Here is a 20,858-nt window from a genome sequence, read left to right as displayed (position 1 = left end):
GTGAGGGCTCCAGGAGCTCAGGAGGGTGCAAGAGCACCGCACGTGGGAAGGTTTAGCAAAGCTACCTAAGCACCAGTAAGCTCTGGGTTTGCCAGTCTTCCCCTGCAATACTGTCCTACTCAAGAATGATCTTGGAGGACACTGTGCCTCCAGCTCACTCAAGTGAAGTTTGTTTTGCTTTAAGGCATGAATAGAAGAAAATGAAAATTGTGGTTTTTAGAGTGAAATTTGGGGGTTGGTGTGGCTGGGTTTGCTCCACTATTTTTGTGGAAAGTCGGCTAAAAGCTTTAAATTCCCAGCAGAAGCTGACTGCCACCCAGACAGACCTGAATGAGGCCCAGGTGGGCTTGCTGCACACTGGTCCAAGGGAAAAGCTGGAACAAAGTCCCCTTTTATTGCAGGTGGAGTCTGTACTGTATGGTGTCTCCAGGGCTGTCTGTGGTAAGACATGGCAATCCAGCCAGAAACTGTGGATATGAGAGTTCCAACAGCAGCCTGCTTCTCCAGGGTGAGGGACGAGGCCAGCCCGAAAGCCTGGAAGGTGCTCTGGGCACTGGAGAAGGCCAGGCTGTCCTTGTGCAGGGATGGCCTTCAAAGGGGACCTCACACCTTGTGCTGCTGACCAAGGGCAGCTGGTGGCCTTCCACAAAATGCTTCTTTTGTCCAGCTCTTGCAAAAGTTCCAGCCAGCAACAATTCCTGCTGCTCACACCAGCCCTTTGCAAGCAGGAGGAATTTGTATCAGCAGCCTGACAGCTTAGTGGCAGGAGAATAAAATACTCAGCTGAGTGTTATCAACTCCCTGTCAGAAGCCACATCCTCAGCCCCTCATCTCCTCCAGTTGTCTCAGACGTGGAGGAAGCAGCAGGAAATCTCTGATCCTGGAAGGGAAAGCAGAAGGAGGAGAGGCAGTGGCTGGTCCCTGGGGCCTTGGGAGCAGTGAGAGCCATCCAGAACAGGATCTCTGCTGGGCTGTGGAGATAAGAGAAACCAATCAGCAATGCTCTGTGTGAGACTGGAGCCATCTGTGAAAGTGAGCATGGAAATCTGACCTTGCAAAACAGAGGAAAAGGTGTCCTTGGCTATTTGCCAAAGCTTGCAGGGGCTCTAAGCCACCTGGTCTAGTGGAAGGTGTCCCTGCCCATGGCAGAGGGGTTGGATCTAGATGCTCTTTAAGGCCCCTTCCAACTCAAGCCTTTCTGTGAGTCTGAATTACAAACCCACAATGACAAAGAGAACACAGCAAACCTGGCCTCCACCGCATTATTGGAGGTTGCTGCAGTCACTTGTGTCACCTGGAGACTGGTTTGGATCTGGAGAAATTTTCATTGTCCCACAGTATTTCAGTGTGACTTTCCTGGTTCAGGGCCCCAAAAGATGCCAGAACAGATTATCTGCAAGCACAGAATTGGTTAAGCTGCCTGTGAACCTGATGGGAGAAGTGTATTCATGTTATTGCAGCATTTACCCTGTACAGGTGATATTTGGTTTCCATTTTGAAGATGAAATGTTCTTGCAGAATGCTTGTATATGCAGAAATACTGGCTTTAAATCCTAATTCCATCTTCACACCAGGATGTGTAATCCATCAGAAATGTTTAACACGGAGCCATATTAGCTTTGGGCTTGGTGGTATGGGTTGTTTAAAATATGTGATGAGTAATGGCAGCTCTAACAAATACCCCTCTTGTTAATTTGGGTCTTCCATTTATCAACCCTGTTGCATAGAAATCACTTCTTTACAGCAGAGACTAAATGAAATCCCTTCATACAGATGAGAATTGTGCAATTCAGGCTGATTAAAGGGGAAGTTTTCTGTTATTGGGAAAGGAAAATCTAGATAACCTGCTTGCTGTACATCCTGGAGAGGCTTTACAGTTAAGAGTGAAAAGGAAAAGGACATTTCTCTTAAGAAGTGTCTTGAAAGAGCTTTTTGTATTTCCAGAAGCAGCTACATTAATAATGACCTCCACAAGTAGAAATGCACAACAACCACTTAGGTGACTTTATCTGGCCATGATTTTTAGCTGCAATGCCAAAATCTCATCAAATATATTGTTATCCTTTAAACAAGGAAGGAGAGCACAAATACCAACAATTCTCATCAGCCCTCTGGGTTGGAAAGACCATTCAATTTATGCTCCCTTAGCTGTCAGCCTAAAGTCTGCTGTGCAAACCTTAGGTCTATGTTGGGCCTCATAAACTTATTGAGCATCAACTTAGGTGCAAACCTGCTACAAAACCCTTCAGGCACGACACTGATTTAGAGTGGCAGGACTTCACTGTTCTAGCAGAGAATTTTATTTACTTGCTCCTGCAAATCATTTCCAGAGTGGAAGTGAAATCAGTGCCTTGCTATCTGGATGTGATAGGATTTTCCTCCTGTCCCAACAGACAACAGGAGAAAAGATTTGTTTCTATTATACCATTACATCTAAATCTTTGGTTTGAGAGCAAAAGGAAAATGTTCCTTTAAGAAGTTCTGCCTGGACTTTTTGGCATGAGGACAAACTGTGGTGTGCTGGCAGGAGCAGCACTGTCCCTGTGGGTGCAAACCCCCTGAAGGATGAACAGGCTGCTGTCATAGGGGACACACCTGCAGCATGAAAACCCACCGTGCCATTAACTCGATGCAAACTAAACACAAGTGACTCAGCTCTGCATCCTCAGCAAGCACTTGCCTCTGCAGAGATGTTACTGACAGACTCAGCTCTTGTTTGCAGGGGCTGTTAAATTGTCACACAAATCAACCACCCCTCCCTCTCTTGTCCTTCTTGGCGTCCGGCTGCTGAGCTGCTGCTGAGAAAGAAGAGGCAGAGTCCTTCAGGGCAAACAGGGACTTTCCAATGGGCAGAAAGTTCCTCCTTTCTTTTGTTTTCAGTGACAACAGAGGGGTTTGTCTTCAGTCCCTGTGTCAGCAGGGAAATTGTGCCTGCCTGTCACACCTAGGATCTGAACAACCTGGATTTTTCTTGGTGTAAAACCCACAGTTACCTGACCTTCTGCAGGAATATGGAGAGAAGAGTCAAAAGGGATTCCTGGAATGTTGCAATAAGCAGATAGTGGTATTAAACATATATAGATAAAAAGGCATAAAAGCTCATAAAAGTGTATGGAACTGATGTAAACCAAATAAAAAGAAGCATTTTATTGTAATAAAGAGTGAGGGTTGCAGACCACAGTGTGAGAAATAGCTACCCACTTTTCATAGTTTAGGAAAGTTTATTAAACCTTATTAAAAATACAACAGAAGATTGAATGAAAAAAAAAGGTTACAGCACTGGGAGCAAAAGATTTTCCTCACCATGTGCTCAGCCCCCTCACAATGGAGGTTTTCCCTGTTTAACCCTTTAACCCCTCCTGAAGTTCTATCCATCAACCCCTTCTTCGCTGTCTGCTGGTGGAGATCTCTTCCTCAAATCCTGAATGGGGGTCAGGTGTGGCCGTAGTGCCAAGCCAGCCCTCCCAGATGTCCCAACCACAGCTGTCCCTTGATAACCACGTGAGGGGTACAGCACAACTATAAATCTATAAACTTTGCTTAACCTATATACATTGTGAAAAATGCCAATCACTTGTTTTTAAAATTTTAAAAGTTTAATAGTAATAAAATGGTTATAAAAATAGTAATGCAATTAGAAAAATTTGGACAAGTTGAATTAGGACAATATGAGACGATAAAGACAAAGAGTTACGGATGTCTGGGTACCTTTTTCTGGGCAGCAGGAGCCCGGAAAAGGACCCCTGTTAACGAAGGATTAACCCTTAAAAACAGTAGCCCATTGCATATTCATACAATTCATACGTGATGCATAAATTCCATTCAAACACAAGATTCTGTCTGGTCATCATCATCTTCTTCCTTCTAATCCTAACAGTGCCTTCGAGGCAGGAAGAAGTTCGTTTCTTCTGATAAGAGGGCAATACATTCTTCTTTCTGAAAGATTCAGGTGTCCTGTGGCTGCTATCTGGTGCGAGTGCCTCATTCCTTTCTTAAAAAAATCCCACTGACATAGTTCTTATTTTAACTACAAAAGTTACCTTTTAATTACAAGACTACATTTATCATATTATTAAAAGGTTAATACAGCACTACTAATCAATCCATCAAAATACATATGGTAAATACTTGCATAGAGCCATATAATATGCGTTTTTCACACACATTATATTTGTCTATTAATTGTGAGAGTCAATCATCATATGACTCGTCTATCACAACAGGAAAAGAAGTTTCTGGTGGAAGGGACACTGGTTTTAAAGGTAGGACCTGTTCTTGAGGTTTGATTTGTTCCCTTTTTCAGATTACAAGGAAGTCATGGTGTTCCAGAGTAGAAGCTAGTGCCAAAAGTTTGAGAACAGGATGTGATAAGATCACCAGAGTATTTTATCTGTATCTAGGAAGAAGCCTTGCAGAGCTCCTCTTTGGCTTTTAGTGAAAGTAGAAGTCCTATTTTTACCAAGAATTTTGATCTCTTGGTGTTTTGGAGGAAGAAAAAGAAAACAACAAAGCACCTGAAGTCTGCATTGAGGTGAGGTGTATCCCAGAAGACTGAGGGCTCACCAAGGCAAGAGACCCTCCTGGGACCGTGGTCACAGGGGTTTTCAGGTGAAGGGAGAGACGAGAAATGTTGACTTCATGTTCAGAAGGCTTGATTTATTATTTTATGATATATATATTACATTATAACTATACTAAAAAGAAAAAGAAGTTTTCCTCTCAGGAGCTTGCTAAGCTAAGAATAGAAAAGAATGACAACAAAAGGCAGCTCTCTCAGACTCTGTCCGAGATAGCTCGTTCCTTGATTGGCCATTCATTATAAACATCCAAGATGGGCCAATCACAGGTGGACCTGTTGCATTCCACAGCAGCAGATAACCATTGTTTACATTTTGTTGCTGAAACTGCAGCTTCTCAGAAGGAAAAATCTTAAGAAAGGATTTTTCATAAAAGATGTCTGCAACATGTCACCTTTTTCTATTTAGTTAATTAAAAAGAAAAGTGTTTGTAATTTTCTCTTCTGGGCTCATGCAGAGGAAAGGACAAACACTTGACAGGTTATCTGTTGCCAATCAAACTTCACTCAAGTGCTCCTGTGGAATGAACAGGGAATTTCTTCACCTGTAGAACATAAAATTCTATCATATCGCTAAAACAATTTTACAATATAAGAAAATGCAAAAACAATGCAAACAAAGACCAAGTCCAAGGAGCTGAGTTTCAGGAAAAGTCCATGGACTGAAGATGTTCCTCTTTCCATCTCTGAAAGTCCCTTTTGGTCCTGAAACAGGCTTGCTACAGAAAAATCCATCAATACTTATCAAAAGTCCATTGACAGTCATCAAACAATTTCAAACAATTTGAGAAAATTTCTGGAATGTGGAATGTCTTTGCCACAACCCTTTACTGAACAACTTGGGCTGAAGCTAATTTTTGGCACTTCAATGCTTTTGAACTGCTGCTGGCTCTTTCAACCCTTTTTACTTATTTTAATTTTCTTTTTTTTTTTTTTTTTTTTTTTTTTTTTTTTGTCAGAAAGAGCAGCAGCAGCAGAGGAGCCAGAGAGAGGACCCAGATCTGGCCCACAAAAAGGCAGGCCAGGACCAGAAAGGGAAGGCAAAATCCCCACACCTATCAGGAGGCTGGACGGTGGCCCTGGCCCAGGGATGTCAGCCCAACAGCCTGGGCCCAGCCCCCGAGGCAGGCTCTGCCTTGCCACAGGCCTGCACTCTGCTGCCAGTACAATGGCAGAACGAGTGATGAAACGCTTCTTTTCCCCAAAATCACCAAGGCATGCCAGCAGCGGGGGAATTGAAGCTGTCCCAAGGATCTTCATCTCATGTCTGGGAATGTTTGTTCCCCACAATTATTCTTTTTATGCTTTCCTCCAGAAATACTGTCATAATCTAATGCTTCCAGAGAAACGTTTCCTACTTTTTGGGGAATTCCTTTTGCTGCCCTCCCAGACCAGGCCAATTCCCAGGGCTCCTTCCCAAAGTGAGGTGCAGCCCATGGTCTCCACTCTCCAGGTGGAACAGAAGGAAGCACAGAGTTTGCGGCTGTGGGAGAGGAGCTTCTCTTTCCTGCCTGCTTTCCCTTTGGGACTGGTTGGTGTGTGCTCATTTGATAAATGCAGATTAAACTCTGAAGCAGCTGTGTTTCAAACTGCTCCCTTCTCCAACTCTTCTGTGGGTATCCTTGGACAAAAGGCCTCTTGGTGGGAGCGCCCTGTGGCAGGTTAAGGAAGGAGGTTGATATTTCAGGGTTGTGACTGCTGAAAGCAGCTGGTTTCTGGAGGTGTCCAGAGCTGGGAGTGGCTCCTTTTCTCACCTGCCTGCAGAAAAGGAAGTTGCAAAGTGGGAATTTCATTTGTGCAGATGGCCATCAGGAGTGTTTGCCAAGAGATGGGCTGGCAGAGAGGCAGGTCTCGTGCTAAACTGGCTGTGTGTTTGTTTTGATGGTGGAGAGGGTCAGAGATGCAGACACAGCAGCTGAAGGAACAGTGTGATTTACTGAAATGGAAAAGTGCAAAAAAGAGTCAGGAAAGGATAAGCTATGCAATGCACCTCAGCATTATTACAAAAGGGTGCCTCTGGTGATTAAGGAAGATCCATCACCAGGTAGCCCAATGCTTTCCCCTTCATCCAGAGCTGCACATCAGCTGGGGGAAGCTGTCCCAGCCCAGCCCTGCAGAGCCACGGCCGGGCACGGGGAATCCTGCAGTGCCTCCACCTTTGGCGGCCACGAGGCTCTTGAGTGCGCTGTGAGAGTAGCCCGGCTCTGACAGTGCTGGACGAGCAATGTGCCAGAGCTTCTGCTGGGGCACAGCTGGTGTCATTCTCCTCTTGGTTTTCTCCCTGCGCCTGCCAGGGCTCAAGGAGGAACCAAGGCCAGGTGGGGCCTTGTCCATTTTCCTCATGCAGAAAGGTGAAGACGTGTTTCACCAGTGAATGCATGCAACAATCCTTTTGAAAATAACACTTATTAAAGGAGCAGATACACCGAACATTGGGTTGGGAAGGTCATCTAGAGGGCAACTTTGGCTCAGGTCCTGTTGTTGAGACTTCAGTCAGGGTCTGTTGTTCAGGCTTTGTCCTTCAGTATTTTGTGGTGCAAGTCACACCTGTGCAGAGCTGCAAACAAACAAGTCTGGTTTTAGCACATTTGAGAGAGGGAACAGGATTAGCCCTGCAAGGCCAGGCTGGGGCCAAGAGCAGAAGGCCAGCACCCTGCTTTGCCCACAGGCCGCCCTGAAGAGCAAGCAGCCCCTCCTGCCCAGGGGCTGAGGTGCCCAAAGCTGCCTCCCCGCTGTGCAGCTCTGCAGAGCCCGCGGGGCGCAGGGTCCTGGGCAGCCAGGGCAGCCCGGCTGCCTTGGAGCACAAGGAGTGGCCCAGAGAGAAGCTGCTGCCCTTTGCTTTGGAACTGTTCCTCAGAGTCTTGTCATTCATCACAGTGTCTGATGTGTTTTCCTTTCCTCTCCCAAATTTAACACAGCTTTTTGAGAAAATTGACTGACGTAGCTGCTGCTGCTGCTGGTGGTGGTGCTTTTGTCTGCAGGTGAGGGCAGGTGATTTGAACCAAAGACAAAGTCCATTAACACCCCAGCCTTTGCCAAGTCAAGAAAGCCATTCACAACTGGGCTACCACTACTGAGCAGTTTTCCTAGGTTTTGGAAAGCTACCACCATAAGAAACCCAACAGATTTTCCTCCAGGAGGATATCAGCAGTAGCATGATGCCAATATTTTCCACCCCTTTTCTGTGTCCTTTAAGAGTTCCACAGTACCCAGCAGGAATGAAATGACCTGTGATAATGTGATTTGAGTGCTCTGTGTTGTTTGTTGCCACATGAGTGTTCATGACAAGCTGGACACCCCACTCGTGGCTCTGTCGAGTTAAATTCATCCCAATTCTGTGCAAACAGCAGCCCTGAGATGCTGAGAAGAGCAAGCACAGTGAGTGGGTGTGCATGCACGCACCCGGGGGCTGACTGCTCTGTGGGCAGAAGGTTTTGCACTGTTGTAAATCTTCACTCTCTCGAGCTGAAAGACTATTTCAAATATACATCTTAAATGAAAAGATATATCAAAAAATAAAATTGTCCAAAAATACATGTGCATTAAATTTCATGCATTTTATATATTATATATTTTGATTAATATAATATAATATAATATAATATAATATAATATAATATAATAAATATATGAGATCATTTTTGAAGCCATTGCTTGTGGGGGATATTAGATGATCTCCTAGTGTTTGTACATTTTTGCTTTCTGCTACTGCTGATCCTAGCAGCAACTCCCTGTCAGTTCTTCCAGGTCACTTCACGCAAAGGGATTCCATCATTTCAGTGCCTGTGAGAACTTGGCACTGAAATGCCAAGTTGATTCCCAGCTCTCCAGCCTCCTTCTGGATTTTGGGGCATCTCAGCACTTGTGTCCATGGCCCTTCCTTCATCCCCAGCCTGCAGCAGTCACAGTCGCTGCTGCCTCCCCCTTGCTGCAGCTCATTTGCCAAAGTGCTGCCAAAGGCAGCAGAGCTGGCTCAGGATCCCTGCTGGCTTCTGCTCTCTGGGATGAGCTTCAGGGGGACACTTGGAGCACTTTCCTAAAGAGCTGCCCATGGGATGAGGGATTTGTCCTCCCCGGGTGGCTCCTGCTTGGATTCTGTGCTCATGGAGCCCCGGAGTTTTCTCAGCAGCCTCTGCAGCGAGTTCTGAGCCACCGTGGGGCTCTGCTGCCAGCCCAAATCTGCGCTTCCCCTGCCCAGCCCGAGTGCAGGTGGGGCATGTGCTGGGCATGGCCGGAGATTTGCATGGCCAAAATCCTCCAGCATTTACATCTGCCCACGGCTTTGGGTAGCACAAATCTACACTTACTTCAGTTGAAACATTGCATTTATTGCAGATAGTTACACCCGCACTGCTAATGTATAAATACACAAACATTAACTTATGTTTAAAAATGAATTTTTTTTTAAATTGCAACACCTGTGCTACCAATATAGAAACACAGAAATATCAATTTATTATGAAAATTAATTTATTCTGAGAACTGCGCTATGTAAATATATACAGATATCAACTTCAGTAAAAAAAATTACTTTATTGCAACCCTCTGCAACAACTCACTGTACACAAATGTTGAAGTTACTGAATTGAAGTTTAACAATTAAATTTATTACATACTACTACAACCGTACAGCCCATATACAAATACAGAAACATCAATATCCCTCTCTAAAGAATCTCAGATCCAGAACTAAATAAATAGAATTTTTGAACTATACAACTCCATACATAATAAATAGATGTAAATACATATATAAGCATAACAATATAGAGATGTAAACATGCGTTACATATTTCATGACATATAATATGACAATATAATACAAACATAACAAACCTGTCTATAAATACACAAATATCAATGGACCAATAAAAAAATCCATACAACCCCAGCAACAGAAATGCACAGCTACAGAGCTGTACAAGTATGTAAACAGATGAATATACACGCATCAACATAACAATATACATACATAATATCCCTATACAAATATCAGTCAGTGTATGTAAATATCCCTATACTTGTAACTATCCAAATCTAACTACACATCCATAAACAGCGCTAGATCAGGAGGGATTACAGCTGCCAATGTTCCCAGGCTCTCACTCAGCTCCTCCTCCCGGGCAGAGCAGCTCTCCTGGACAGGGACAGCAGATGGGACATCTGGCAAGCAAAGGGAACACTGAGTGAGCGTGGGGACGTTTCCCTTGGCAGCAGCTGCGCTTCCATCAGGGAAGAGGAAATGTCAGAGCCTCCCCGGGAGGGTCAGAAGGAAAAGCAGCCGAGCGGGCCAGGCTGTGGTGAGCTGTTCACGGCTTTCTGGCATCCCAGTTGCTCTGAGGGAACTCCCTCATGTCAGGTTATTGAACCACCTCGGCACTTATCAAGACTGTGGCCCTCAAATCAATCAGCATTTATGTCTCCAGCTGCTTGCACCAGTGACAGGGAATGTCCTCTAACAGTGCTGGGGCACAAAGTTACCTTGCACAGGTCATCTGACAGGGCCTTGTTCTTTCTGTGCTTCCTGTGTTTCTCCTTACCTTCCACTTGGAATTTTTACAGCATTTCTTTTTCTTTCCCCTTGATCAGTGCTGAAATGCGTGTTTCTCTTCCAAGTTTCAGTTTGTCCAGTGATCCTGTCAAGCCTTTTCTCAGAAGCTTTTATAATGGAATTGAGCATTAATTTCAGCAATTTTGGTGATTTTCTGTGAGATTTATGCAAGTGTCCTGTTCACTGGGCACCCTTTAGGAAGGTACAAAAGAGAAAAAGGATGTCCTGTATGTCAGTTCACTAGTGGAATATTCAAGCATAGAGAGAGTGATTAGCTAAATTTTACCTCTACTCCTAACCTGAAAGTGTAACAGGTCATTTGGGGAGAAATTAAAGCCTGATTTCTCTTTCTACCAGCCTGTATTCAAATGTACAGTAAATAGAGCAGGGTGAGAATGTCAGTGTTCAGTTCCTAAGTGCCTTATTAAGGTGTTCTTAAAGTAATGGAGATAAAATCTGGGTGGGCATTCCTAATTTCCAGACACTCGTTGTCAATTTCATTGACTCTGAAAACAGCAGAGATGTGCACATCACACCTTATCAATCCACTTGGGGATGTTTTAGGTTCAGATTCTCTGAGGCTTTAGATTTTTAGGTCTCTAGACAATGCTTCCAGGAATCTCAATAGCTTTCAGAAATTAAACTTTTTTCCCTTTTTTCCTCAGTCTTTGCATTCATGTGAACCAGAGACCTTCAGTGAATGGATTCCACTCCAATCCATCTCCAAGCTGAATCTCCCAGCTGTGTTCACACTGGTGGTTCGTGTGTCTCTTCTGCACAGTGCAATTTTAAAATCTTCGTTCCTTATTATCTCTGCCCTTCCTTTTCTGTTTTAGCTTGCAAATGCATGCAGATGTATCAGAAATGATACACCTAATTTCTGATGCATCAGTTCGTGTCCAGAAGTTTCATTTTATCCTGTTCTGATGTTATGCTAGAGTTATATGTTTTATTCTAAGTGAACTCCTGTTTTCTTGCATGTCGAAGTTTTCCAGTGCAATGCTCTCTTTCACCTGCTTTCATGGAACCCTTCATTAACATTAGCACAAGTAACTGTGTGATTCCTTCTGCTTTGTAGAAGATTTGGGAAACTCAAGTCCTGCTCCGCTACAGAAAAACATACATGGTGCTTGTTAATTCCCCTAAGAGCTTAAGTTAATGGTAAACAACCGCAGCTTATTCATTTCATAGAAATTTGGAGAAAATACCTTGCAAATATTGAGGAATGTATTGCAATATTGATGGGCATCCCTCAGTTATCCAGACAGACTGATGTCATTGGCAAAATTCCCTCTTTTCCAAATGTTTTCATTTGCTTTGGCTGTATTTTGTATGGCTGCAGGTCACATTTCCCTTGGTTTAAGGAAGTATCTTGGCAGTTACTCTTGGTAATATATCTTGCTAATTCTGCCCTTGGAGGAATTACTCAGTTCTGCAGTCCTTATAACACTCCCTGTTCTAAAAGACTTTTATACTGTTTTCCCTCTCTCTGTGTTTTCACACTTGTTCAATAAGGTTTTCTTTCTAAGAATATTAATCACAATATCCCAAAGGGTTAAAAACTGCTTAGGTATTTTTTCCTAAGTATTTACTAAAGAAAAATAATAATTAAAAAAAAAAACTGTATGCATGCTGGATGTAAAATACAAAGAGAAATAAACTTGAGAGTTTTCCAAAAACCTTAAGAAGAAAACCCATGTATCCTATAAAACCCAGAGTATTCATCTACAGTATACAAAAATGGGCATGTTCTAGAAGAGAAAATTTGTGCAATGATTCCACACAGAATTCTATGCATTCAAGCTTTTTGCCCTTCAGGGGCAGTGCCATTCTCTGAACTGTAATGCTCCGAGCATGTTCTGCTCACCATGGCAGCTTTCTGCTCTGCCCTGGTACAGATAATCCTCCCAGCAAAGGGGGAGTGCAGCCACCACAACTCGCAGCACCTTCCCACACAGCAAGAACATGAAGGACAGAGATGGCTTTCACCAGCTGCTGTGGGTTCTAATAGTGCCACCTCTCAGCTGCCGAAAGCCTGCATTTCTGTGTTTCAGTGTGTTAGTTTATTGAGCCAAATGTTCTGTTATATAGTGGTATGTTCAAGTGTTCCCCGAGTTATTACAGTTAGTCTCTGCCCTATGTTATGCCCTCCTACCCTAGTGTCCCTCAAGGAATCCCCTCGCTCCTCATCACATTTTTCCCTGTCTGTCAAGACAACCTGGCCCCTTTGCCCATCCCTCAGCCCAAACCCTACCCTTTGTTCCAGAAAGTTCCCTGTCCCTCACCCTAAGATCCAATCCCTATCCCAACGCTCTCTCCTCCCCTTGTTCTGATTTGTTGTAGCCCTCAAAACCACACCCCAAGAGTCGTTTATTGGTTACTATATGGTGTCCACCCCCTGTTTTGAAAGGTTTTAAAAACCCATGCACAGGGATGCTGGGTCTTCTTTCAACGTGTGTTCCCTTTGGGAATTCTCACCTGTGGAACCTTCCCCCTTCCTCTCCTGATGAATTTGCCACACTTTACACTGCAGAAAAGCCTCCTCTGCTTCCTTCACTCGGCCCTCCAGGGGTCTCTACTGCTGGGCATTTGGCCTAGAGGTTCTGGCTCAGGCAAAACCCCAACCTAGCCAGTTCCCCACTCTTGCCATTGCCTCTGGAGCATCACAGAGCTATCGAGGCCTGTGGAGGGCAGTGACAGTGACCCATGCCCTGGTATGTCACAGCCCCCAGAGCCACACCTGTCAGGCCACAAGCCCCAGCCCTGGTCCCCACTGCAGCCTCAGGGGCTCATGGGCATCCTCACCCTGGGTGCAAAGGCAGCCTCAGGAGCCCCCAGGGCGCTCTGGATCCAGGCTGCAGACACCCTAAAGCCAGCACTGAAAGGGACATGGATGGGGATTGCAGCTGGATCTTGCAGTGCTCACCACTCCTGACTACTCTCTAAGTGAGCACAAACCTCATTTGTAGCATCTTGAGCACATTGACTCTGCTCGCTCCTCCTGGAATGTGGTGTTCTCATATCATACACCAGCCCTTTGCAGGGAGTGACCAGCTCCCAGCTGCTCTGCTACCCTGGCCTTACTTTCTCTTTGCCAGCCATTAACTTTAACAGATACACTCCTGAGAAACCTGGCACAACATTTACTTATCAGGAGCTCTTTGGCTAAAAGACTCCATTGATCCCTAGTTTTTGCACAGAGAAGGAGGTCCTGGCAAAGCATAAGGCACAAGCAGGGCTCTGGCATGGGAATTCCTGAGCCACAGGATTCCACCCATTGTTGTTCCTGACTGCTTTGCTGATATTTTAGAGCCGGTTCTGGATAGGGGCTGCTGCTGACAGGGTAGGAAAATTTGGAGAAAAAAAGGTGCAAGAGACAACCAAAAAGAACCAAAGGGGGAAACCCTTAGAAATACAGAGCACAACAGAAGTCCTTGAAGATGGTTGAATAAAAATGCCACCAGCAGTGAGCAGAGCCCAAGGTTGCTCACTGCCACCCCAGGGACTCCTCAGTCCCCTGCTGGTTTGTGTCTGATGCAGCCCTGCCTGGAAAGGGCTCCAGGTTCTGGTGTTCCCAGCTTGCTCCAGGCTACATTCTTAGCAGCACTGAAAGAAGAGGTGAAACAAAGAGCCATTTTCTGTCCTGCCTGCAAACTCTTCTCCTTCAGTGCCACTACCAGAGATCATCCCTCTGTCAGCTTGGCACTGTGCCTGCTGCATCCTTGTCCCTGTCCCTTGCATCAGCTCCTGGACATCATCAGCACTTGCTGTTGTACATCATGAACAGAGAGAGCTGTGTTAGGAGTCCATTTTCTTGGTCTTTTTAAAAGACACAAGAAGCATGAGTCCAAATAACTTCGTTGTTTGTTCCTGCCTTCCTTTTCGATAAGTCTTTTCTGCTTTAATGCAAAAGCCTCTTTTCCTACATGGATGGAATGATCCGGAATTGGCAGTTGCTTCAGGCTGTCATGCACCATGGGAATTTTCTCTTGTCTCTGATGAGCATTTGGTGAATTTTCCATTGGTCATTTGCTGGTTGTCACCATGGGCTGAGCTTAGCGGCCGACTCTAAGGCTGTCCCCAGGGGATGCATTGGGACGCCAAGCCCCTCAGGGCTGGAATTCGGGGTGGGGCGGGCTCGGAGCGCCCGGAGCCTGGGCGCGTGAGGAGCTGCTGCTGGCGCTGGCTGTGCTCAGCCCGCCGTGCCGAGCAGCCGCGGCCATGGAGACACAGGCGGGAGCTGTGGCCGAGGCCGGCAGGCGGCCCGGGCCGGCTCGCAGCTGCGAGGACGCCGGCAGCCTGTGGCCTGAGGCCGAGGCCGTGGCGGGCGGTTTGCGGGCAGGGCTTTTCCGAGCCGGCCGCAGTGTGCTGCCTCCCGTGTGGGCCCGACTGTGGCAGAGGCCGGCGGGAGCGCGGCGGGGCCGGCAGCGGCGGGCAGAGGCCGCAGGGAGCAGCAGCCCGGCCGGGCCCGCTGCGGAGCGGCACGGAGCTGCCGGGCAGGCCTCGGCCGTTTCTGTGCGCACAGGGCAGGAGCAGAGCCCGCAGCAGAGACAAGAGCCGCGGCAGGAGCCGGCCATAGCGGCAGCTCGCCGTGCCCAGGGCCGCAGCCGCAGCTCTCCCCTGCCGGCCACAGCAGCAGCCGCTCGCCTCCGAGGCTCCGGCGCTTCCCGAAGACGAGGGGCCCGGCCGCCAGCACGCCCTGGAGCCCCGCAGCGAGAGCAGCCGCCGGCGCCGCAAAGGGCAGCGCAGAGGGCGCAGGGTGAGGAGGAGGACATGAGGCTCGCGCTGGGCCGCGCTGGGGCAGCTCTGCCCTGTCAGCCTTCGCCTTGAGCCTTTTGCTTCTTTTCCATGAGCCCTGATCGCCGTCCTTGGCCAAGGGCCCACGCAGCCCTTTCCAGGGCTGCAGGAAAAGCTGCCTCAGTCACAGAATCACAGAATCACTGGCTTGGAAGTAACTTTCAAGATGATCAAGTCCAACCTATGGCCTAATACCTCAACTAAAGCAGGGCACCGAGTGCCAGGCTTGCAGGGATAGTGAGTCCGCCAGCTCTCTGCAGGGGTCTGTCCCAGGAAGAACCAAGATAACACTGGGGCCTTCTGCCCCCTGGCGCTTGGAGCTCTGGAAGTTTGTCTTTCTGCTTAGGCAAAGGCCATGCAAAAGGACTGGGAAAAGTAATCACAAATCGAGTCACCTATAGAGCTCTAAATTGATATGCAGTAAATACAGAAAAGATAGAAAAGAAAGAAAGGCAAAACCCAAATGGCATCAGCAAAGTCTTGGGCATGAACACATAGCTGCAAAGGGTCTTCTCAGCCCTATTTCTTTGTATTTCTGGGAACCAGAGGAATCCTGCTTGAGCCTCTGGGGAGATGGGTTTGGGAGGTAAAAGTTCATGTCTTTTTTCTCCTTGGGGCAGCTCCTGTTCCTAGCATCAGCTGAGCCTCTCTCCAGGCTGATGCCTGTTCTGATTGTTGCAGCAAAACAACTGATGGCAGACAGAAGACACTGATGCTTGCAGAGACGTGACTTTTTCCAGTGCCAGCTGGGAGTGGGAGTCAGAAGAAAAACTCTCAAAAGCACAACTCCATTGGAAGATTGCCTTCCTTTTCATTCCATTAAAAAAAAAAGAAGCTCTAGATCCACTTGTGAATTGTCAGTTGTTTATTAAGGATGGGAAGTTCTCTTTCATTATTTTTTTCATGTGGTTTGGAAGTGGAGGAAGCTCTCATTCATTCACAAAGTCCAGACCAATGTGCCTTTGGAAGGTGGCCCACGTGTCAGTTTTCTCCCATCCATGGTACTTGTGGATATAAGAAAGCAAGGGCAATAGTACTTGCAGCCAAAACCCAGCAAAGCTTGGCTCAGCCAAAACATCCTGGGGAGTTAGAGGCCTCCAGCTGTTCCTAGAAATCAGCAGAGTTCTAGCCAAATGATTGTGTAGCACTAAGTGCAGTCTTTTTGCCTGGATCAGAGCCTTGCTCAGCTGAAGAAGCAGAAAGATCAGCAAGGAGCTCCCAATAGCCCATCACATCATTTGGATTTTGCTCATTTTGTGTGAGTTTGCAACTAAACATGTGTTTACAGTTGAGCTAATGAGAGAAACAGAAAAGTTAATAGAGGCTTTATGGTAGGACCATGATATTCCACAAGAAGAATCACTGGTGTGCATTTCATTGGACCTCTCTAAATCCTATAAAAGTATTGTAGCCCTGATTTAAAATAGGCCAATATGAACCAACTTGGAAAGACAGAGACTAAAATGGCTTGCAGGGGTTTTTTTTAAGACTGAGAAAAACTACCCAAAAGATGTTGTTTTGTGACATTTTAGAATATACTACCTGAAAATTACCAACTGCAACAAGTCAAGAGTTTAAAACGGCATGTTTACGTATATGAATAATTAAAACCACAAAAATGTGCAGATATGAATGCACGTTTTCATAAAAATCGTGAAATTATAGACAAAAAAATACATGCCCTGAACTACAATGCAAAGGCAGGTAGAACTGTACTTGAATGATCTCTTTTTAGATTGCTGGAGTTTTTTCCTTGTGAAGAGGAGCTAGGGTATTGCTGAAGAAAAGTGGCACAAGCAGGACGGGGCAGCGTGCCGTGCTCTGTGCAGAGGCATCCAGGGGCTGCTGGAAGAGCGCCCTGCTGCAGCCAGAGCCCTCCTGGCCTGGGGCCCGGGAGCAAAAGCCCAGGGCAGGCACCTCCTCTTCGTCCTGACCCTGCCACCGCTCCCTGCTGCTGCTGCTGCTGCTGCTGCTGCTGCTGCTGAGGGAAAGGCAAGACTCTTCTAAGGCCCCATGAACAAATGCACTTACACAGTCCTGGGGATGCCAGTGAAGGAAACCATGTGTCACATAATGCATGTGTGACCAGAGTCACCAAACACCACCAAAACATGGAATTGTTGCACCTCTCTAGGACAGGCAGAAATTTAAAGAATTAACTGGGGACTTGAGGGCAGAAGAGGCCGGAGGGGGCAAACAGCTCTGGGGGAAAAAACAGCATATCTGGAGGGGAAAACATCTCTGCCTGCTCAGATTTGGTCGAGGGAACATGTCTCTAATCCTCTCCTGAAAGGGATGCTTTAGGTGAGCTCTGCACCTCCAACTGCCTTGGACCAGAGCCAGGAAGATGCAATTATGTAAATGTTACATAGGAAGGAAGGAAGGAAGGAAGGAAGGAAGGAAGGAAGGAAGGAAGGAAGGAAGGAAGGAAGGAAGGAAGGAAGGAAGGAAGGAAGGAAGGAAGGAAGGAAGGAAGGAAGGAAGGAAGGAAGGAAGGAAGGAAGGAAGGAAGGAAGGAAGGAAGGAAGGAAGGAAGGAAGGAAGGAAGGAAGGAAGGAAGGAAGGAAGAAGGAAGGAAGGAAGGAAGGAAGGAAGGAAGGAAGGAAGGAAGGAAGGAAGGAAGGAGTTCTCATTACTGAAATCTCTCTTTACTGTCCTCTCTGCTGCTACACACATCAGAACTTGGTAGCCAGTGCCCCGCTCAATTACAATCCTGAGATTGCTCTCCTATTGCTTCAGTAACCCACACTCTTGGGGAATCTGGAGTGTGTGGGTCCTTATGGAATGCAACCAGTCCCAGAGCATTGCACTGGGAATTGCACTCTTTGTGCATCTGTGCTCGGGCAAGTTCTTCTCTTGGACTCCATCACACTGATGGTGCTAAAGTGGCTGGAATCAGAAATGCAGCCCAGCCCCTCCAGCTCCTGTGATCTCTGAGCACCAGCTGGAATGCAAGGGCATTGATTTCGTGCTCAGTTCCCAAACACAACACACACTGATTCCTTGGGCTGACAAAAGACATGGGAGCCGTTACCCTGAAAGTGATGTGTTTCTGCCAGTGCTGGAAAAGGGCAGGAAAGATTGAGAAAAAGCCTCCTTGCTCCCTGGAGAAGGAGAAATTACCCAAGGATTCTCCTTCGAGCGAGCAAACAAATAAATATGAAAGTGTTACCTACTCCAGTGTCTAAAGCACTTGGATGCAGTGAAGGGATGTTTGGCAGGGAAACAGCCCTTGTGCTGAGCATTGGCTCTATGGATCTAAGGCAGGGATCTATAGAAGTCTGCCTGAAGGTCCCTCATGAGCCCCCATTGTCCAGGCTAAAGCTCCCTCAGCCCCTCCTCCCTGGCCTTGTGCTGCACCCCTTGCCCAGCTCCCCTGTCCTTCTGTGCACACGCTGCAGCCCCTCCATGACTTTCTGCTTCCCAGGGCCCACAGCTGCACACAGCACTCCAGCTGTGGCCACGGCGCTGCCCAGCACAGGCCACGCTCACTGCCCTGCTCCTGCTGCCCCACTGCTGCTGGCACAGCCACCGTGCCCTTGGCCTTCTTGGCCCCCTGGCCCCACGCTGCCTCATCTTCAGCTGCTCACGGCCGCCAGCCCTGCGTCCTTTGGGCCCACACAGCTCCCTAGCCACAAAGGTGCCCATTTCACTTCAGATCCAGCAGGCAGCATTGCAAGATGGCCTTCCTGTTCTACAGCCACATCTTCAATGTAGATATCATAAAGTTTGATAGGAATAGAATTCTAAGGCACTCTGACTAAATTAAAATGGTCTAATTCAACTGTATAGGAAATTGCTCCTATTTAAATATTCCACCCTATCTGCCGTCAGCAAGCAAGGTTCTCTCTTCAAAACTAGGTTTGTAGTTCTTCAAAGCTCTGATATAGAAGTTTAAAATATCCATTTTGCACTTTGTTTTTTTTCTTCAGGCATGAAAATGGATTTTCTTTTGGCCTTCTTAGCCGGCCCTCTACACTCTACTGCTACTGGCCAAGCTCACATCTTCCTCTACAATTCTTAAACACCAGGAACATGAAATGTTCCTTTCTCACTCACCTCAGGATCTTCAGCACTGCTGAATACATGCTTCAGGTGTCCTGTAGTGGGAAGGGAAAATGAACCAGATGCTGTCAGAAAACTGCCTAGGCTGCTGAATCCCAAAGAACAAGTCAACCCAAACAGAGATGATTTCCCGTTTCACAACATCCCTCCAGGAGACACATTTCATTCACACAGCCAGCAAGAGATCAGGACAATCTTCTTGCTTATGCCTACAATTTGGCCTGTTTTGCCAGTAAATGAATACAAATATGACCAAGAAAATGCAAATTGTTCTTTAACACTCAATGCTCCTGCTCTACCAAAGACATAAAACAGCTTCTGAAATCCTCTCCTTGTTTTTCTTTTTTTTTTTAATCAGTTGCATGCACCAGTTCTCATTAACTTGCTTGAAACAGTTGCTCAGAAAAGCTTCCCTAAAATCCCCCTGAGCTGTGGCAGACACTGCTTTAGAGTTTGCATTTCCTTGCAAAAGGAATCACTCTATTAAGCACTTTGAAAAAGGTCAAGTTAGACAGTCAAATCTTTTCATGACAAAATTCGAAAAGAAAGAAGCTTTCTCTGAATTCTGGGAACAACTGCAGAGTTTTTGGAAGGCCTTAAAGAAGGTCTGCCACTCTACATTTTCAAAGGTGACCTGCTTGTCCCAGCAAACTGAGGAAATGACAGACTCTGCTGCCACAGACTCTCCCGTGGAGGGAACGGAAGCCCTGCAGGTTCCCCTGCAAATGCTGCCCCTGTGGCTACAGACACCCCCTTTTTAGCTGGACCTCTTGACAGGAGCTTTACCAAACCAGAGGCATCCCAATGCTCTTTCTGTTTCAAAATCAGAAACTCAGCCACCAAGAAAGAGCAGGAAGACACACAAAAGCCAGGTTAGGATACACCCTAAGCTAAGCAGAAGGGAAAACTCGACTTACGAACAAAGTGTGTAACGTAATATGCGGAAAAACAAACACCATATGCAGCAAAAGCTGCTGTGGCCAGATGGTGGATCACATTCCCAGAGCTGTGCCAGTCTTCTCCAACACTAGAAAAACAAATGGCCTGTCAAAGTGCAACTACCCACTGACCAATGCTTCAACCAGGAGGGTTCTCCTGATGTGAGCAAGGCCTAGGGCTGCTCTGGCACTGAGGCCTTCCGTGCACCAAGGCAATCTTCTGATGCCACTATGACGATGTGACAACCATGCCGTGACATCACAAAGCAAAGTATGACAAAGAAAAGCATCACAAAGCAAAGTATGACAAAGAAAAGCATCACAAAGCATGTTAGTCTGTGAATTTATGCAAAGCAATAACCAACCTTCCCTACAGCAAACACAAAAGAGCCTGGGAAGTTCTTCTCTGTCACAAAGCAGCACAGATTCTCCTCATGGGTAAAACCCTGTTATTCAGGGGATCCAAGAGGAACTCCAAGGGTGCCCCAAGCACCTACAGCCTGTACCCCAGCTGAGCACTCAGATGGGACCCAAGCAAAGGAAACCAGACCAAGAAATGGCCCACAGCATTGCACATGTGAGAAATGACTCTCATAACATTTTAAAGGTTTAGTAAACCTTAACAAAGGACTGAATAAGGAAAAATTGCAGCATTGGGAGTCTCTGTGACTAGCAGCCACGTGCTCATCTACAAAAATGATGCTCTGCCTTTTATACCCTCAGCTCCTCCAAAAGTTTTGTCAGTCAACTCTTTCTCTGCTGTCCATTGGTGGAGATTACTTTCTTGTATCCTGAGTGGAGGGCAGGTGTTGTTACACCCTGCCTGCTGGTCACAAGCCAGCCCTCCCCAATGCCCTGACTACCAAGGCTGTTACAAGGGGGACAGGAAAGAGGACTATGGGAGGATATATTACAATACCATCACTACACA

This window comes from Zonotrichia albicollis, chromosome 24 (assembly GCF_047830755.1).
Source record: "Zonotrichia albicollis isolate bZonAlb1 chromosome 24, bZonAlb1.hap1, whole genome shotgun sequence".
Classification (NCBI taxonomy): Eukaryota; Metazoa; Chordata; class Aves; order Passeriformes; family Passerellidae; genus Zonotrichia; species Zonotrichia albicollis.
The sequence above is the reverse complement of the archived record's forward strand: the minus strand, read 5'-3'. Positions refer to the sequence as shown.